A 16,159-nucleotide genomic window follows, 5' to 3' on the forward strand; every position below is an offset into this window, starting at 1 on the left:
ACATGCACATGTTCTTATTCAGTTAAGACCTTTTTCTAGCTTTCAGAGTGATTTTCCCTTACCTTGAAGCACTATATTCAGCCTTTTGCACTTAAGTTTTGCTTGAAAAAGTCACCAACCTTTTGACGTGAAGGTACATATTGGTGATACCCACCCCCAGTTACTCAGTTGGTCACCTGTCCAAGTGGCTACTAGCTCTGTTCATAGTCTTTCAACCATTGGAACAGTTTTCAATTTGTGCTTATGAAGTCTTTGCTATTGCCGAATTCCTTTAATCAATACATTGGACAAATCAACACCAATTGCTAAAACAAGTCATGTTAAGTTCATTCACACAACTTTCAATTCATTCTCTCTAATGAGTGTCATCAATATATTTTTCACCATGGCAAGCTTAACGATTCAATTCAAAAGGTAATTCTTAATCATGAATATAACTCACTGCAATTAATTCAACATACGTTTAAAGAGTTATCACATCAATGGGGTCATGGAAAGAAAGCTCATCTAACATGGTTTATAAGTTTGAGTATAGCAAATCAAAAAGAAGAAGACTGTGGTTGTATGTGTTATTGAAAACAAAAACTGAAAGAAAACTGAAAGGAAAAAAAAAACGCAAAAAATTGAAAAAAAGGAAAGAGAAATCGCAAATCTGAAAGAAAAAGAAAAAGAAAAATCGCAAAAAACTGAAAGGAAAATTCAGAGATATGCACCCCCACACCTAATTCATGCATTGTCCTCAATGTATAAGAAACATTAAAAGAGCAAAAGAAACTGAGTACTCCCCTGGGTGTGGTGTGTATGGTGCGATCCACTTGATCAAGGCTCAAGTAATTAGAGAAGGGAAAAGGGTCCCAACTGCATTGAGTAGAAAGTGTAGCACTCCTTTTGATTTTGTAACAGCCCGAAAACCGGTACCCCTTTGTAACGGTCCGAACCATCACTGGCACTAGGATCCAGATCGGCTTAAGGCCGCCGGGACCCGTAGCAAGCCGACTATATTCTCTGTGTATCTGATAAATCCCATACATGATCAAAAATATTCAACAATCCTGTAAAACTCTCCAGGCTTAACTACTGCTACTCAGATATGCAAATTTGAAATGGCCCTCAGGGCCTATACCAGTGACTACTATCTGCTGTGGGTCAAGGGATTGAAACCCTTTTAATCTGTAACACAATCCACTGGTATCTCATCAAAGCCATACATTAAGCCTGATACACACATTTCTCATCAAGAAACGTACAACAGGATTCATGTACAAGGGATTAATCATACATCACACCAAAGCAAGGACACTAGGGAAAGCACAAGTCTATCCAGTATATGATAGTACATATCTATACATTACATTATAACTAATCTTTTAATTACATCATGTCCACTACGCTATTACAAACATACATTCATGCAAAACCATGCAACGTTCGGCGGCCGAACTTGGAGTTTCGGAAGCCAAATCTAAAGCACTTTCGGCGGCCGAACTTTACTTCGGCGGCCGAACCTGGCCAAATCCTCCTTGGTCGTTTCTCTTCAAAACTCAATCCTATCTCATTCTAAACCTTTAGAAACTTAAAAACAGTTAAAAAAAACCTTTCTCTTACCCTTCTAGAAAACTCTGACATCCTCGAATTCCATCGGACGATAAGAATTTCGATGTCTGATCTAACCGGGTATTACAGATTTGGTCATAACCCATCCTATTTTTTCCATGTACTCATGAAGTAACATGATTAGTTTCTCTTCTTTCAGATGAGGCGTGCCTCTAGCTCTCATGTTTGCATTCTTGAGCATTTCCAACTTCAATTCATATTTCTCCATAGCTAGCTGCAATTTAGTACTGAATTCAGGCAAAACAAACTCAACCTTATCCGGAGGTTTGGGAAGGCATTGATCCGCATGGTCCTTTGGTTTAGGTGCTTGGAATACCATTTGTTCCTTGTGAGCATGGGCTATTTGCATTGGCTGTCTGGCTGAACTGGTTTTCGGTTCCTCCTTCTGCACAAGAGCAATCTGATTGGAAGGCTGGAGGGAGTGATCTGCGATCCAAGCTCTTTCTGCGCAAGTCTGCAGTCCATCTGTTGGATGCAGTTTGGCTCTTTTTGGCTTCCTTCATCTTTTTGGCTAGCCTCCCTGCAAAAATTATTGTTTAGCATATCATCTTGATTCATATAAAAAATTTCTTGGCTCATACAATCAATGATATCTAAATCAACAACAGGTTCTGTTTGATCAGTTTGTTTGGGCAAACAGTTTTCTGTTTTTTTTCTTCAGCAACTTGTTCTTGTACTTGCGAACCTTCATCATCTTCCTCATCATCTTGAAGTTCTTGCTCTCTTCTCAACATGATTGCACTCATTGAGGTGGCAATATGTCCAATCTGCTGTTCGAGGTCTTGCACAGAAATTGCCAATGTCTCCATCATCTTCTCAAGGTGCTGGTTGGATCTTGGAGGTGTTGGTTGGGCTTGATATCCTTGATAGTCCTGGTAGTTGTTAGCCTCTGCATAACTGAAGTCTGGATAGTCTCTCCAGCCTGGATTGTATGTATTATAGTATGGATCATGTCTAGGCTATTCATAGAATCCTCCAAATGCATGAACTGGTTGATCATTGAATCCTCCAAATGTATGTACTGGTTGGTCATCCTCATAAAGGGTAGGACATTGATCAGTTGGGTGTCCTACATATGCGCAAATCCCACATGGTCTGGTTCGCTGAAACTGTTGAGCTTGTTGAGCTCGACCTATGAAAAGATTTGTCATAGCAGAGGTTAGTTTAGAGATTAGAGAAGAAAGATCAGATGTACTTACCTCAGCCATGATTCAGATCTGTGATGGTGACTTGCTTTGGTGAAATGATGGGCGATCTGAATGGTGAAGAGAAGGTGAGATGTGCAATTCAGTTGTTTCAAAAGGTGCTTCTGCGCAGGAGTGCTCTCTCTCTCTTTTTTTTTTTGTTCAGATCTGCGATGAGGTTTTCTTTGGGTGGCAGATTTGGTCCTGAAAGAAAAATAAATGAGTGAAATCAATTCCTCGGCAACGGTGCCAATTTTTGACTCGCGATTGTCCAAGTCGGTCAAAATAACCTTTTCGGTTATCAACAATATTAATACTGTAGATAGTGGTAAAGGATCGAATCCACAGAGAATTGAAAACTAATCCATTTTTCTTAACAAGACCAAAAGAAGTAACTGAACGAGAAACTGAAAGCATGCAGCTGAAAGCGGAATAAAAATAAATTGCAGTAAAAGTAAAATGGAGGGTTTTGAGATTGATTTGATTAGCAAACTACTGAAAGCAATTAAATGAGCGAATAATTAAAATAAAAGAGAAATTAATAAGAGAAAGGCCTAGTTGAAGAGATGGATCCACTTCGGTTGTTTGGATTGATCATCGAAACTTATATTCTTTAGGTTGATTCAATAGATTAGTTATGGAGAACCTTTGCTCAACCAGATCTGCACTCAAGGACATTTTGAAAAAAAAATATATATATATATATATATTTTGAGCGCACAGTCAAAAAGCCTGCCATCGCATAATTGAATCATGGATGAGGTAAGTACATCTGATCTTTCTTCTCAACTTTCTGAACTAAACTCTGCAATGACAAATTTCTTCACAGGTCGAGCTCAACAATTTCAGCCACCAAGGCCATGTAGATCTGTGCATATATAGGACACCAAACTGATCAATGTCCCACACTTTATGAGTATGACCAACCAGCGCATGCGTTTGAAAGATTCAATATTCAGCCTAGACATACATTTGGAGGATTCTATGAATAGCCAAGACATGATTCATACTATAACACATACAATCCAGGTTGGGGAGACTATCCAGACTTCAGTTATACAAGGGCTAACGACTATCAGGATTATCAAGGCTATCAAGCCCAACCAGCACCTCCAAATTCCATCCAGCACCATGAAAAGATGATAGAAACAATGGTAAGTTCCATGCAAAGCATGCGACAGGACATAGGACAGCTGACTGCATTTATGAGCCGACCTGAATCCCAAGGTAAGCTCCCTTCTCAAACTGAAACTAATCCTAGACAGAATGTGAGTGCCATTACGTTGAGAAGAGAGCAAGAGCTTCAAGATGTGGAGGATGATGATGAAAGTTGGCAAGTACAAGAATAAGCTACTGAAGAAAAGAGCCAGAAAGAGCCAGAACTAAAAGAAACTGATTGTTGCATCCAACAGATGGATTGCAGCCATGCGCAGAATGAACAGAAGTAGACCGCACCACTTCAGCTTGGTGGGCAGATCAACCTTGCACAAGCTGAAGAAAGCTCAATTGCACCTCTTTAGATGAGTTCGCAGAAAGGCCTTGTGCAGGACAGTCTTGCAACACTTCCAGTCGCACCTTTTCAGCTTCCATCGCATGAAACTCCTTCCAGCCTTCCATTGCAGACCAATCATGTGCAAAAGGAGCAAACTGAAACCAATTCAGCCATAGATCCAACGCAAACAGCCCATGCTCACAAGGAACAAATGGTATTCCAATCACTTAAACCAAAGGACCATGCGGATCAATGCCTTCCCCAACCTCCGGATAAGGTAGAGTTTGTTTTGCCTGAATTCAATACTAAATTGCAGCTAGCTATGGAGAAATATGAATTGAAGTTGGAAATGCTCAAGAATGCAAACATGAGAGCTAGAGGCACACCTCATCTGAAAGAAGAGAAACTAATCATGTTACTTCATGAGTACATGGAACAAGTAGGATGGGTTATGACCAAATCAAAAGGAGTGCTACACTTTCTACTCAATTCAGTTGGGACTATTTTCCCTTCCCCAATTACTTGAAGCCTTGATCAAGTGGATCGCACCATGCACACCACACCCAAGGGAGTACTCAGTTTTCTTTTGCATTTTAATTTTTCTAATACATTGAGGACAATGCATGATTTAGGTGTGAAGGTATATATTTCTGAATCTTTATTTTTTGTTTATTTTTGCTTTGATTTTCAGTTTGAATTTTTATTTTCATTTTTAGTGTGATTTTTTTCAATTTTTTGTTTTTGCTTTCAATAACACACAACCACAGTCTTCTTCTTTTTGATTTTTGATCGCGATTGTCGAAGCTGGTAAAAAATAACCTTTCTGGTTACCAACAAATTTACACTTGTAGATAGCGGTGAAAGGATCGAATCCACAGAGAATTGAGAACTCACCTATTTCTCTTTTTATGACTAAGAAAATAAACTGAAACAATAATAAACTAAAAATGAGATAAAAACTGAAAGCTGGATAAAACGAGATAAACTGAGATTGGGATCAAAACTGTCAGCAAAATAACAGGGGGAGTTTGGGATTGATTGTAGTAAACTAATAATGAGAACAATAATGGAAAGCAAATAATTAAATAAAGAGTAACCAATAATGAGAAAGCTCTAGTTGAAGTATTGGATCCACTTTAGTTGTTGGGATTGATCACAGACACTTTGTTCTTTTGGGTTGACCTAATAGATTAGTTATGGAGTTGGAATAAGATTCTCACTACCATTATCTCTCCTTATTATCAAATTAATTAGGGAACGTCCTCTAATCAATTACTAATCAACAAGTTGCCAAGGAACGTCCTTGGGCCTCAGGCAACAAACAACTGTTAATTGCATTAAGAAATAGAGAGATCCAATCCTAGCTATCCAAACGTATGGAGATAACGCTAGATCATGCAACTTTCTTGGTTTTTATGCCAAGTGTTCTTATGTAAGAATAATCTAAGCAATTACGGACTTAAATCATTCAAACTAACAAATAATTATTTTGCAATAAAAAATCAACGTAGATCTCAATAACAAATTAAGTAATATGAAAATTAAGTATGAAATTGCATGAATATTGAACACCCAAAAGTTAAACAATGTTTGATCAAGTCTCACAACCCATTAAACAACTAAAGCTTCAACCAATATCCAACTAGATTAAAAGAATTCAGCCACTCATGGCTGAATTAAAAACAGAAAATAAAAGGGAAAACAAAGAAGGAAGCAGGTACCGAAGAAACAAAATTCTTGAATTCTGCCTTGCGCCGAATCCTTGCGGAAATTGCCGAGAGATGGAATTGCTTTGGTCGGCCACTTAAGGATCTTTAAATAGGACTAGAGGAGTGCACCCTAAATTCAAATTGCTGGCCACGTGTGCTGGATTTGCTGCCCATGTGCTGTTGTTCCCTATGCCGCATGTGAACGTGTGAAGTGGAGCATGTGTTTGGTCTTCAATTGTGAGGAATGGGGCTGCCGTTCACTTAGAGGCTGGTCAAGTGTCCCTTGGCTGCCCATCTCTCTTCAAGAAGCTGCCCAAGTGCTTCCAAAGGATTGCCCAAGTATCAAGTTGCTGCCCATGCACAAATAAGGAAGGTGGGGCCTTTCTTTGCACATGTGAATTTTGAATGTGCAAAGCATGAGTTGGCAAGCATGGGATCTTTGGATTTAGCTTCCTCAATAGGCTGGATTTTGAAATCCAAAATCTGAATATGAATCTTGGAGATTTGAATTTCAAAATACTTTCCTCAATTGGCTCTCCATATATGGCAACTTGAGATATGGCTTCTTACATAAGGAAGAGGCAACTTGGAGATTTGAAATTTGAATTTCAAATTGCTTTGGCTGAATGTTCTTTCCATGTTTGCCACTTTCCTTATTTAGAACTTTCCTTATTTATCTTGACTTGATTCCAACTTGGCAGGTTTGCTCTCTTTTGCTCTAATTAAGGCAGTTTTAGGGGATTTTCTCCAAAGTGTCCTTTTACACCATTTCCTGCAAAATAATATTAAAAGCACTAAAATAAGTAGAAATCATGTAAATAATCATCAATAATATTAATATAAAATGGACTAAATTATGATCTATCAAATACCCCCACACCTTGCCTTTTGCTTGTCCTCAAGCAAATAAATATAGTTAAACAAGCTTTCTTACTCTAGATCCTTATTTCCTCTTAAGCTCTTACTCTAAACACCTACTTTGAATCATTGCAGTGAAGAATATATGCATCAAGGTTACTCACCTTCTTTCCTTGTTTCCCTTTACTTACCATGGCTAGGATTTGTTTTCCTCAAGAGAGACTATACATGCACATATTGTTTGATTAAGACTTTTCCTAGCTTTTAGAGTGACTTGCCCTTACCTTGAAGTACTTTATTCAGGCTTCTGCACTTTTATTCTTGCTTGAACAAGTCACCAACCTATTGATGTGAAAGTTTAGATTTTCAGTTGGTCACTTGTCCAAGTGGCTACTAGCTCTGTTCATAGTCTTTTGACCATTGGAACAGTTTTTTGATTTGTGCTTTTGAGGTCTTTGCCTTTGCTGAATTTCCTTTCTCTCAATGATTTGGACAAATCAACACCAATTGCTAGATCAAGTCATATTAAGTTCATTCACACAATTTAAATTTATTCTCTCTAATGAGGGTCATCAATATATTTTTCACCATGGCAAGCTCAAAAATTCAATTCAGAAAGCAATTTCTAAAAATGAATATAACTCACTGCAATTGATTCAACTTAAGTTTAAAGAGTTATCACATCAATGGGGTCATGGAAAGAAAGCTCATCCAACACAGTCTATAAGTTTGAGTAAAGCATCTCAAAACGGAAACAAAATAAATAAAAAAAATTGTGGCTATCTGTGTGTTATTGAAAGCAAAAATGAAAAAATTTCACCTAAAGCTATTGAGAAAGGAGAAATCGCAGAAATAGAACTGAAAGGAAGAAAAAATGCAAAAATTAAAAAGTTCAGAGATATGCACCCCCACACCTAAATCATGCATTGTCCTCAATGTATAGGAAATATTAAAATGCAAAAGAAACTGAGTACTCCCTTGGGTGTGGTGTGCATGGTGCGATCCACTTGATCAAGGCTCAAGTAATTGGGGAAGGGAAAAGAGTCCCAACTGCATTGAGCAAAAAGTGTAGCACTCCTTTTGATTTGGTCCTAGCCCATCCTATTTTTTCCATGTACTCATGAAGCAACATGATTAGCCTCTCCTCTTTCAGATGAGGTGTGCCTCTAGCCCTTATGTTTGCATTTTTGATATGATTGGGAAGCACTTTGAACTCCAATTCATGTTTCTCTATGTGTAGCTCCAATTTGGTATTGAATTCAAGCAAAATAAATTCTACCTTATCTGGAGGTTTGGGCAAGCATTGATCCGCATGGTCCTTTGGTTTAGGTGCTTGGAATACCATTTGTTCCTTGTGAGCATGAGCTGGTTGCATTGGATCTATGGCTGAATTGGTTTCAGTTTCCTCCTTCTGCACAAGATTGGACTGAAAGGGAGGACTGGGAGAGCTCACATGCGTTGGAAGCTGAAAGGACGCGCATGGAGGTGCTTTAGTTTGCGCAATGCCCTTCTGAAATGGGAGAATGGTGGGATTGTCCTGTGATGGGAGCTGAAGAGGTTCGGTTTGGATTTCCTCTGTCTGTGCAAGGCTCTTCTGTGAACTCATTTGAAGAGGTGCGATTGAGCTTCCTTCATTCTGTGCATGGCTGTAGTCCACCTGTTGGATGCAACAGTCAGTTTCTTTCAGTTCTGGCTCTTTCTGGTTCTCTTTCCTGCAAAGATCATTGTTTAGGATATCATATTGATTCATATAAAAAACATCATTGCTCAAACAATCAATGACATCTAAACTATCAACAGGTTCTGTTTGACCAGTTTGTTTGGACAAACAGTTTTCTAGTTGTGTTTCTTCAGCAGCTTGTTCTTGAACTTGTGAACTTTCATCATCATCTCATACATCTTGAAGCTCTTCCTCTCTTTTTAACATGATTGCACTTAATGAGGTGGCCATTTGTCCCATCTGCACTTGGAGGCTTTGTACAAAAATTGCCAATGTTTCCATCATCTCTTCAAGGTGCATATTGGAATTTGGAGGTGCTTCTTGGGCTTGATTTCCTTGATAATTTTGGTAGTCGTTAGCCCATGCATAACTGAAGTTTGGATAGTCTCTCCAATCTGGATTGTATGTATCATAGTATGGATCATGTCTAGGCTGGCTATTGTGTTAGTGTATATGCCCTAAGCCATTATCTTGGACCTTTTTGTATGTCGTTTTGGTTATTAATAAAAGAGGTTTTTATCATTATTATTTGTTTGCATGTTACATAATAATGATTATCATCCCTGGTTACTTATTATTATGTTGATAATAATAAAATATAACTGGTATGATTATGTATATGTTGATATAATTCAATAATCATAAATACTTGTTAGAGAACAAAGTATTGGATGGACCCGCATTGAGATCACTACATGGGTCATTGTCATAAGTGAATCTCAAAGTAGTTATGTCTTAATCTTTTGACTTGAGATTGTCATAGTTTCCAACATAAGGACTATTATGTTTTGACATAACCAAACGTTGTCTTTAATCGGACAATCATAAAGGTTATGATTGGGCATGATAGAAATTATGTAGAGGATAATGAACAATCAAGATAGGATTTGTCCCTCTCTTTGAGAGAGATATCTTCTGGGCCCCTCGATAAGTGAGACTGAGAAATGCATGGCCGTGCTCAAATGAATTGATAGTGTGATCAATATCATTTGAATTTATCAGTCTACTTAGAGATTGAGAAATCATAAGTTTGAACATTATAAGTTTGACATTGACCATGACTTATGTTCAAACTAGATATCGTGTGACAAAGGGATTAATTCATATTCTATTTATTAGGCTTTATTGGACTATTGATCCTCATATTAGTTGGGTAGTCATAATGTCTTGCTAGAGGCCACTTATGACTTATGGGCCTTGTGGGACTGGGCCTATTGCCAATTAATGTGAGCCTATTGGGTCACACACAAAAGAACGTTGATGATGTGCTATGTCATATTAATGGGCTAAAAGCCCAAAGCCCATTAATATAATTAATAATAATAAAGTGTTATTATTATTAATCATTAATATAATTAATAATAATAACAAAGTGTTATTATTATTTGTAACGCCCCGGAAATCCAGACCGCTACCGGCGCTAGGATTCAGGTCGGCTTAAGGCCGCCGGAACCCGTAGCAAGCCTACATACATCCTGTTTACCTGTTTAATCCCATACATGATCAACAACGTACATAAGAATTAAAAACTTTTCTTTTTCATCATACACCAAACTCAACCTGTGCATGCACTGTATTCATCATATACATAAACATTAATCCCTCTGTGGGATCCCATCAAAGCCTCAAGGGCTATACGTCATATGGTGAGTTGGTTTACATCAATATCAAACACAAGATCATGTACATACCAAGGGATTAACATATACTATGGTCAAGCACAACTCTATCCTCAATAACATAATTACATTCTTATCATTTGTCATGTCCACATACGCTAGCTATTACATACATATGACTTTTCTCTTCTTGCCTTCGCTATCTATCCCGTACCTGCAAACCTGGGGTTAGAGGAGGGGGATGAGCTAAAAGCCCAGTGAGCAGAAACTAAAAACATTATATTAAAGTTCATGCTTTCATGAAATGCATCATATCACAGACAATCCACATCAAGGGTGAACCTGTCACCAATTAGTCCCAACATAGTCTCTTGCCAGGCCGTAGCATGGGGTCCTGGTCTTCCTGTCATATCATCTATAAAGTCTCGTGCCAGGCCGTAGCATGGGGTCCTGGTCTTCCTGTCACATTATATATCATGTCTCGTGGACTAATTGGCACCTTCGGCGGCACCTTCGGCGGCCGAAAGTCCTGGACAGAGACGAAACTCAGCTAGGTTCGGCGGCACCTTCGGCGGCCGAAAGTGCCAGACAGAGACGAAAGTCTCTTTTCGGGGGCACCTTCGGCAGCCGAAAGCTGCCTTCACAAGAGGGGTTCGGCGGCCGAAACTCCCTTCGGCTGCCGAACCTGGTTTCTGCCAAACGGCAGAAACTTGGTTCAAATGAACCTCCTGCCTTCCAAAACCATAGATCATGCATATATCTTAACCAAAACACACATACAAGTTCCTAGGGGTCTTAAACATGCATATACCCCATCTACAACACTTCATTCACACACAATCAAGCTACATTGCTCAAAATCACAACATAAACCCATAAGCCTACACATGAACTAAACATGCCTTTAATCCCATGAATCTTACAGGAAACTTATTTAAAACATTACAAGAGTTCAAGATCGACTCTTACCTCTTGAAGATCGAGAGTAGAGGCGATCTAACTTGGAGTTGGGAGAAATCTAGCTCCTTGGGCCTCCAAGCTCAAAACTTGCTCAAAACTTGATTCCAAAGCTTAAAAACTTCAAAGCAAGATGAAAACTTGTTAAAACCATGAAAGATCTAGAGGGAACACTCAAGATCGAGGGAGGAACGGTGGAGACTCACCTTGGCCGACAATGGGAGAGAAAAAGCTCGCCCGTGCGGACCAAGGGGACCCTTTTATAGTGGCTGGCCAGGCCACGTTCGGGGGCCGAATGTGCCTCCGCATCCATGCAATGTTCGGCGGCCGAACATAAGGTTCGGCGGCCGAACCTGCACTTCCCTCACTTAGACTTTCGGGGGCCTAACGTGCCTCCCAAAGTCCATGCATGTTCGGCGGCCGAAAGTGAGTTTCGGCGGCCGAACCTGGGTTTTTCCTTAAAGAATTTTCATGCAAAAACTTATTTAAAATCATACTTAAAAACATTAAAAACATGAAAACATTTCATAAAAACATGCTCTTACCCTTCTAGAGGTTTCCGACACCCAAATTCCACCGGACGGTAGGAATTTCGATACCGGAGTCTAGCCGGGTATTACATTCTCCCCCCCTTAAGAACATTCGTCCCCGAATGTTCCTCAACTAGTACAAGCATAGCAAAACAACCTAACATACATACATAGCACATGGAACACATTTCAACTAACCTTAGAAGAGGTGGGGGTACTGCTGGAGCATGGACTCCCGGGTCTCCCAAGTGCATTCCTCCAAATTGTGGTGGTTCCAAAGGACTTTCACCATCGGGATTTCCTTGTTCCTCAACTTTCTGATCTGAGTGTCTAGAATCCGTATTGGCTGCTCTACATAAGTGAGATCCTCTTGGATCTCCACATCAGGCTCGCTAAGAACCTTGCTCGGATCTGACACGAACTTCCTCAACATGGAAACATGGAAAACCGGATGGATTCTCTCCATAGAAGCAGGCAAGTCCAGCTTGTACGATACATTCCCAACTTTTTGCAAGACCTCAAAGGGTCCGATGTACCGTGGAGCTAGCTTACCTTTCTTTCCGAACCGAACCACCCCTTTCATCGGAGACACCTTGAGCAATACTAGATCCCCCTCTTGAAATTCTATCTGTTTCCTGTGGATGTCTGCATAACTTTTCTGCCTGCTGGTGGCAGTCTTTATCCTTTCTCTGATCATGGGCACCACCCTGCTGGTGATCTCTACAAGCTCAGGCCCTGCTAAGGACCTCTCTCCAACCTCTTCCCAGCAAACAGGTGATCTGCACTTCCTCCCATACAAAGCTTCATATGGAGCCATCCCTATGCTAGCATGATAGCTGTTATTGTAGGCAAACTCCACCAAAGGTAGATGTTGCCTCCAAGAACCGCCAAAATCTAGCACACACATCCTGAGCATATCCTCTATTGTCTGGATGGTCCTCTCTGACTGTCCATCAGTCTGGGAGTGGAAGGCAGTACTGAAATCCAACCTGGTACCCATAGCACCCTGCAGACTCCGCCAAAACCTGGAAGTGAACTGGGGCCCTCTATCTGACACTATTGAAACAGGAACCCCATGCAGTCTGACAATCTCATCCACATAAACCTGTGCTAACTTATCCACAGAGTAGTTGCTCCTAACTGGAATGAAGTGAGCAGATTTGGTGAGTCTGTCCACAATCACCCATATGGAGTCTAGTCTGTTGGATGTTGCCGGTAACCCCACTACAAAATCCATAGCGATATTCTCCCATTTCCATTCTGGAATAGGTAGCGGGTTAAGCATTCCAGCCGGCTTCTGATGTTCCAGCTTCACCCTCTGACATATTTCGCAGGCTGACACGAATTGTGCCACTTCCCTCTTCATAGCTGGCCACCAATACACTCTCTTCAGATCTTGATACATCTTGGTGGCTCCAGGGTGAATGCTGTATCTTGCATTATGAGCCTCTCTCATAATGTCTCCTTTAAGCCCGATGTCATCTGGTACACATAGTCTGTTCCCATAGCGGAGGATCCCCTTATCATCGAATCTGAACTCACTATCTTTGCCTGACTGAACAGTCCTGGCAATTTTCACTAACTCTGGGTCCTCGTGCTGTTTCTGAGCCACCTGCTCCAGAAACACGGGTGTTACTTTCATCTGTGCAATCAAAGCACCTGTACCAGACAACTCCATCTGTAGACCTTCCTCAATGAGCTTATAAAATTCCTTCACCACCGGTCTCCTCTCTGCCGTGATGTGGGATAGACTGCCAAGTGATTTCCGGCTTAGGGAGTCTGCCACAACATTCGCCTTACCCGGATGGTACTGGATTCTGCAATCATAGTCACTGAGCAGTTCTACCCATCTCCTCTGTCTCAAATTCAAATCTCTCTGACTCAAGATGTGCTGCAGGCTCTTATGATCTGTGAAGATCTCACATTTTACCCCATAGAGGTAATGCCTCCACATCTTGAGTGCAAAGATGACTGCTGCCATCTCAAGATCGTGTGTGGGGTAATTCAACTCATGCCTCTTTAGCTGTCTAGAAGCATAAGCGATCACCTTGCCATTCTGCATCAACACACAACCCAAACCTACTCTGGATGCATCACAGAACACTGTGAAGTCCTCAATGCTGGTTGGCAGAGCTAACACTGGTGCTGAAGTCAACCTCTTCTTGAGCTCCTCAAAGCTTTCTTCACATCGATCGGTCCACTCGAACCTCTGATTCTTTCTGGTCAATCTGGTTAAAGGAGCTGCAATTTTGGAGAAGTCCTGTACGAACCTCCTGTAATAACCAGCCAAACCCAAGAAACTTCTGATCTCTATCACTGAGGTCGGTCTGGGCCAGTTAGTCACAGCCTCTACTTTCTTGGGGTCTACCTCTATTCCATTTTCCGACACAATATGCCCCAAGAACGAGATGCTCCTCAACCAGAACTCACACTTGGAGAACTTGGCATACAAGCCATGTTCCCTCAAGGTCTGTAATACAATCCTCAGATGTTGGGCATGTTCCTCTGCATTCCTGGAATACACTAGGATATCATCTATGAAGACAATAACGAAGTGATCCAGGTATGGTCTGAATACTCTGTTCATGAGGTCCATGAATGCTGCAGGGGCGTTAGTTAGCCCGAACGGCATCACAAGGAACTCATAGTGCCCATATCTGGTCCTGAATGCTGTCTTCGGTATGTCTTCTTCCCTTATCCTCAACTGATGGTACCCTGATCTCAGATCTATTTTGGAGAAACAACCTGCTCCTGCTAGCTGGTCGAATAGATCGTCGATCCTTGGCAATGGGTACTTATTCTTGATGGTGACTTTGTTCAACTGCCTGTAGTCGATACAAAGTCTGAGGGATCCATCCTTTTTCTTCACAAAGAGTACTGGAGCACCCCAAGGTGAGGTACTCGGTCGGATGAAACCCTTGTCTACCAGTTCCTGCAACTGTTCTTTCAATTCTTTCATCTCAGCTGGTGCCATCCTGTAGGGAGGGATAGAGATAGGCCTAGTTCCAGGCATCAGCTCTATTTCAAACTCTATCTCCCTTGCAGGCGGTAGTCCTGGAAGCTCGTCTGGGAAAACATCTAAAAACTCATTGACCACTGGCACTGAGGCGGGCTCTCTAACCTGACTGTCTAGTTCCCTCACATGAGCCAAAAACCCCTGACATCCCCTCCTAAGCAACCTACGAGCCTGAAGAGCTGATATCAGTCCTCTAGGTGTACCCCTCTTGTCTCCTCTGAAGACGACCTCTGACCCATCCTGACATCTGAACGTAACTACCTTGTCCCTGCAGTCCAAGGTAGCACCATGGGTAGATAGCCAATCCATCCCTAGAATGACGTCAAAGTCTGTCAAATCTAGAACCACAAGGTCGGCGGACAAGCATCTTCCCTCTATAAAAACTGGACTACACAGGCAGACTGACTCTGCAACTGACGGGTCACACTTGGGTCCACTGACCCATAGGGGACACTCTAACCCAGAGACCATCAACCCTAACCTCTGAACGGCTCTCGGTGCAATAAAAGAGTGAGATGCACCCGGGTCCATTAATGCATACACATCAGAACACCCAATGATGAGATTACCTGACACCACGGTGTTGGATGTGTTCGCCTCCTGCTGCGTCATGGTGAAGATCCTGGCTGGAGCTGATGGACCTTCACTTCTGAATCCTGCTGAGGAAGAAGCCGACCCTCTCCCTCTGCCTCTGCCACTGGCCTGGGTAGCAGCTGGGGCTACTGGCTGTGCCACACTTCCTGAAGCTGTCTGCTGTGTCTGTGCCATAGGAACTGTTTTAGGGCATTGCCATGACATATGCCCCTCTTGCCCACATCTGTAGCAGGTCGTCGTCCCAAACCGGCATAAACCCCTGTGTGGCCTACCACACTTCGCACAAGCTGCATTATCCGCCCCAGAACTAGAACCACTGCCAAATCCCAGACTAGACTTGACCTTGCTCCAGAACTTATTCTTCTTACCCTTGGGCTTACCCCATCTCTTACTGCCTGAAGCTGTTGCACTCAAGGTAGAGGGATCTAACCTTCCCCCACCCGGAGTTTTAGAACCAGAAGCTTGTGCCACTGTCTGTTTGACTGTCCCCTGAACGATGGCACTAGCCTCCATTCTCCTAGCCATGTCTACTATGGCGTGAAAACTCTCTCTATCTGCTGACTGTACCAAGGAGGAATACCTGGGATGGAGCTTCATGATATACCTCCTCGACTTCTTCTGGTCTGTGCTAAGATCTTGCCCAGCAAATGGCAGCAACTCCATAAACCTGTCAGTGTATTCGTCTACACTCATCTCATCTGTTTGCCTCAATTGCTCGAATTCTATCATCTTCAATTCCCTTGAACTATCAGGGAAAGCCCATCCTGCAAATTCATTAGCGAACTCCTCCCACGATAGGCTATCCACCCTCGGCTTCACATAGTTTTTGAACCACTCACGGGCCTTTTTGCATTTCAAGGTGAAAC

The sequence above is a fragment of the Manihot esculenta genome, chromosome 12, assembly GCF_001659605.2.
Source record: "Manihot esculenta cultivar AM560-2 chromosome 12, M.esculenta_v8, whole genome shotgun sequence".
Lineage (NCBI taxonomy): Eukaryota > Viridiplantae > Streptophyta > Magnoliopsida > Malpighiales > Euphorbiaceae > Manihot > Manihot esculenta.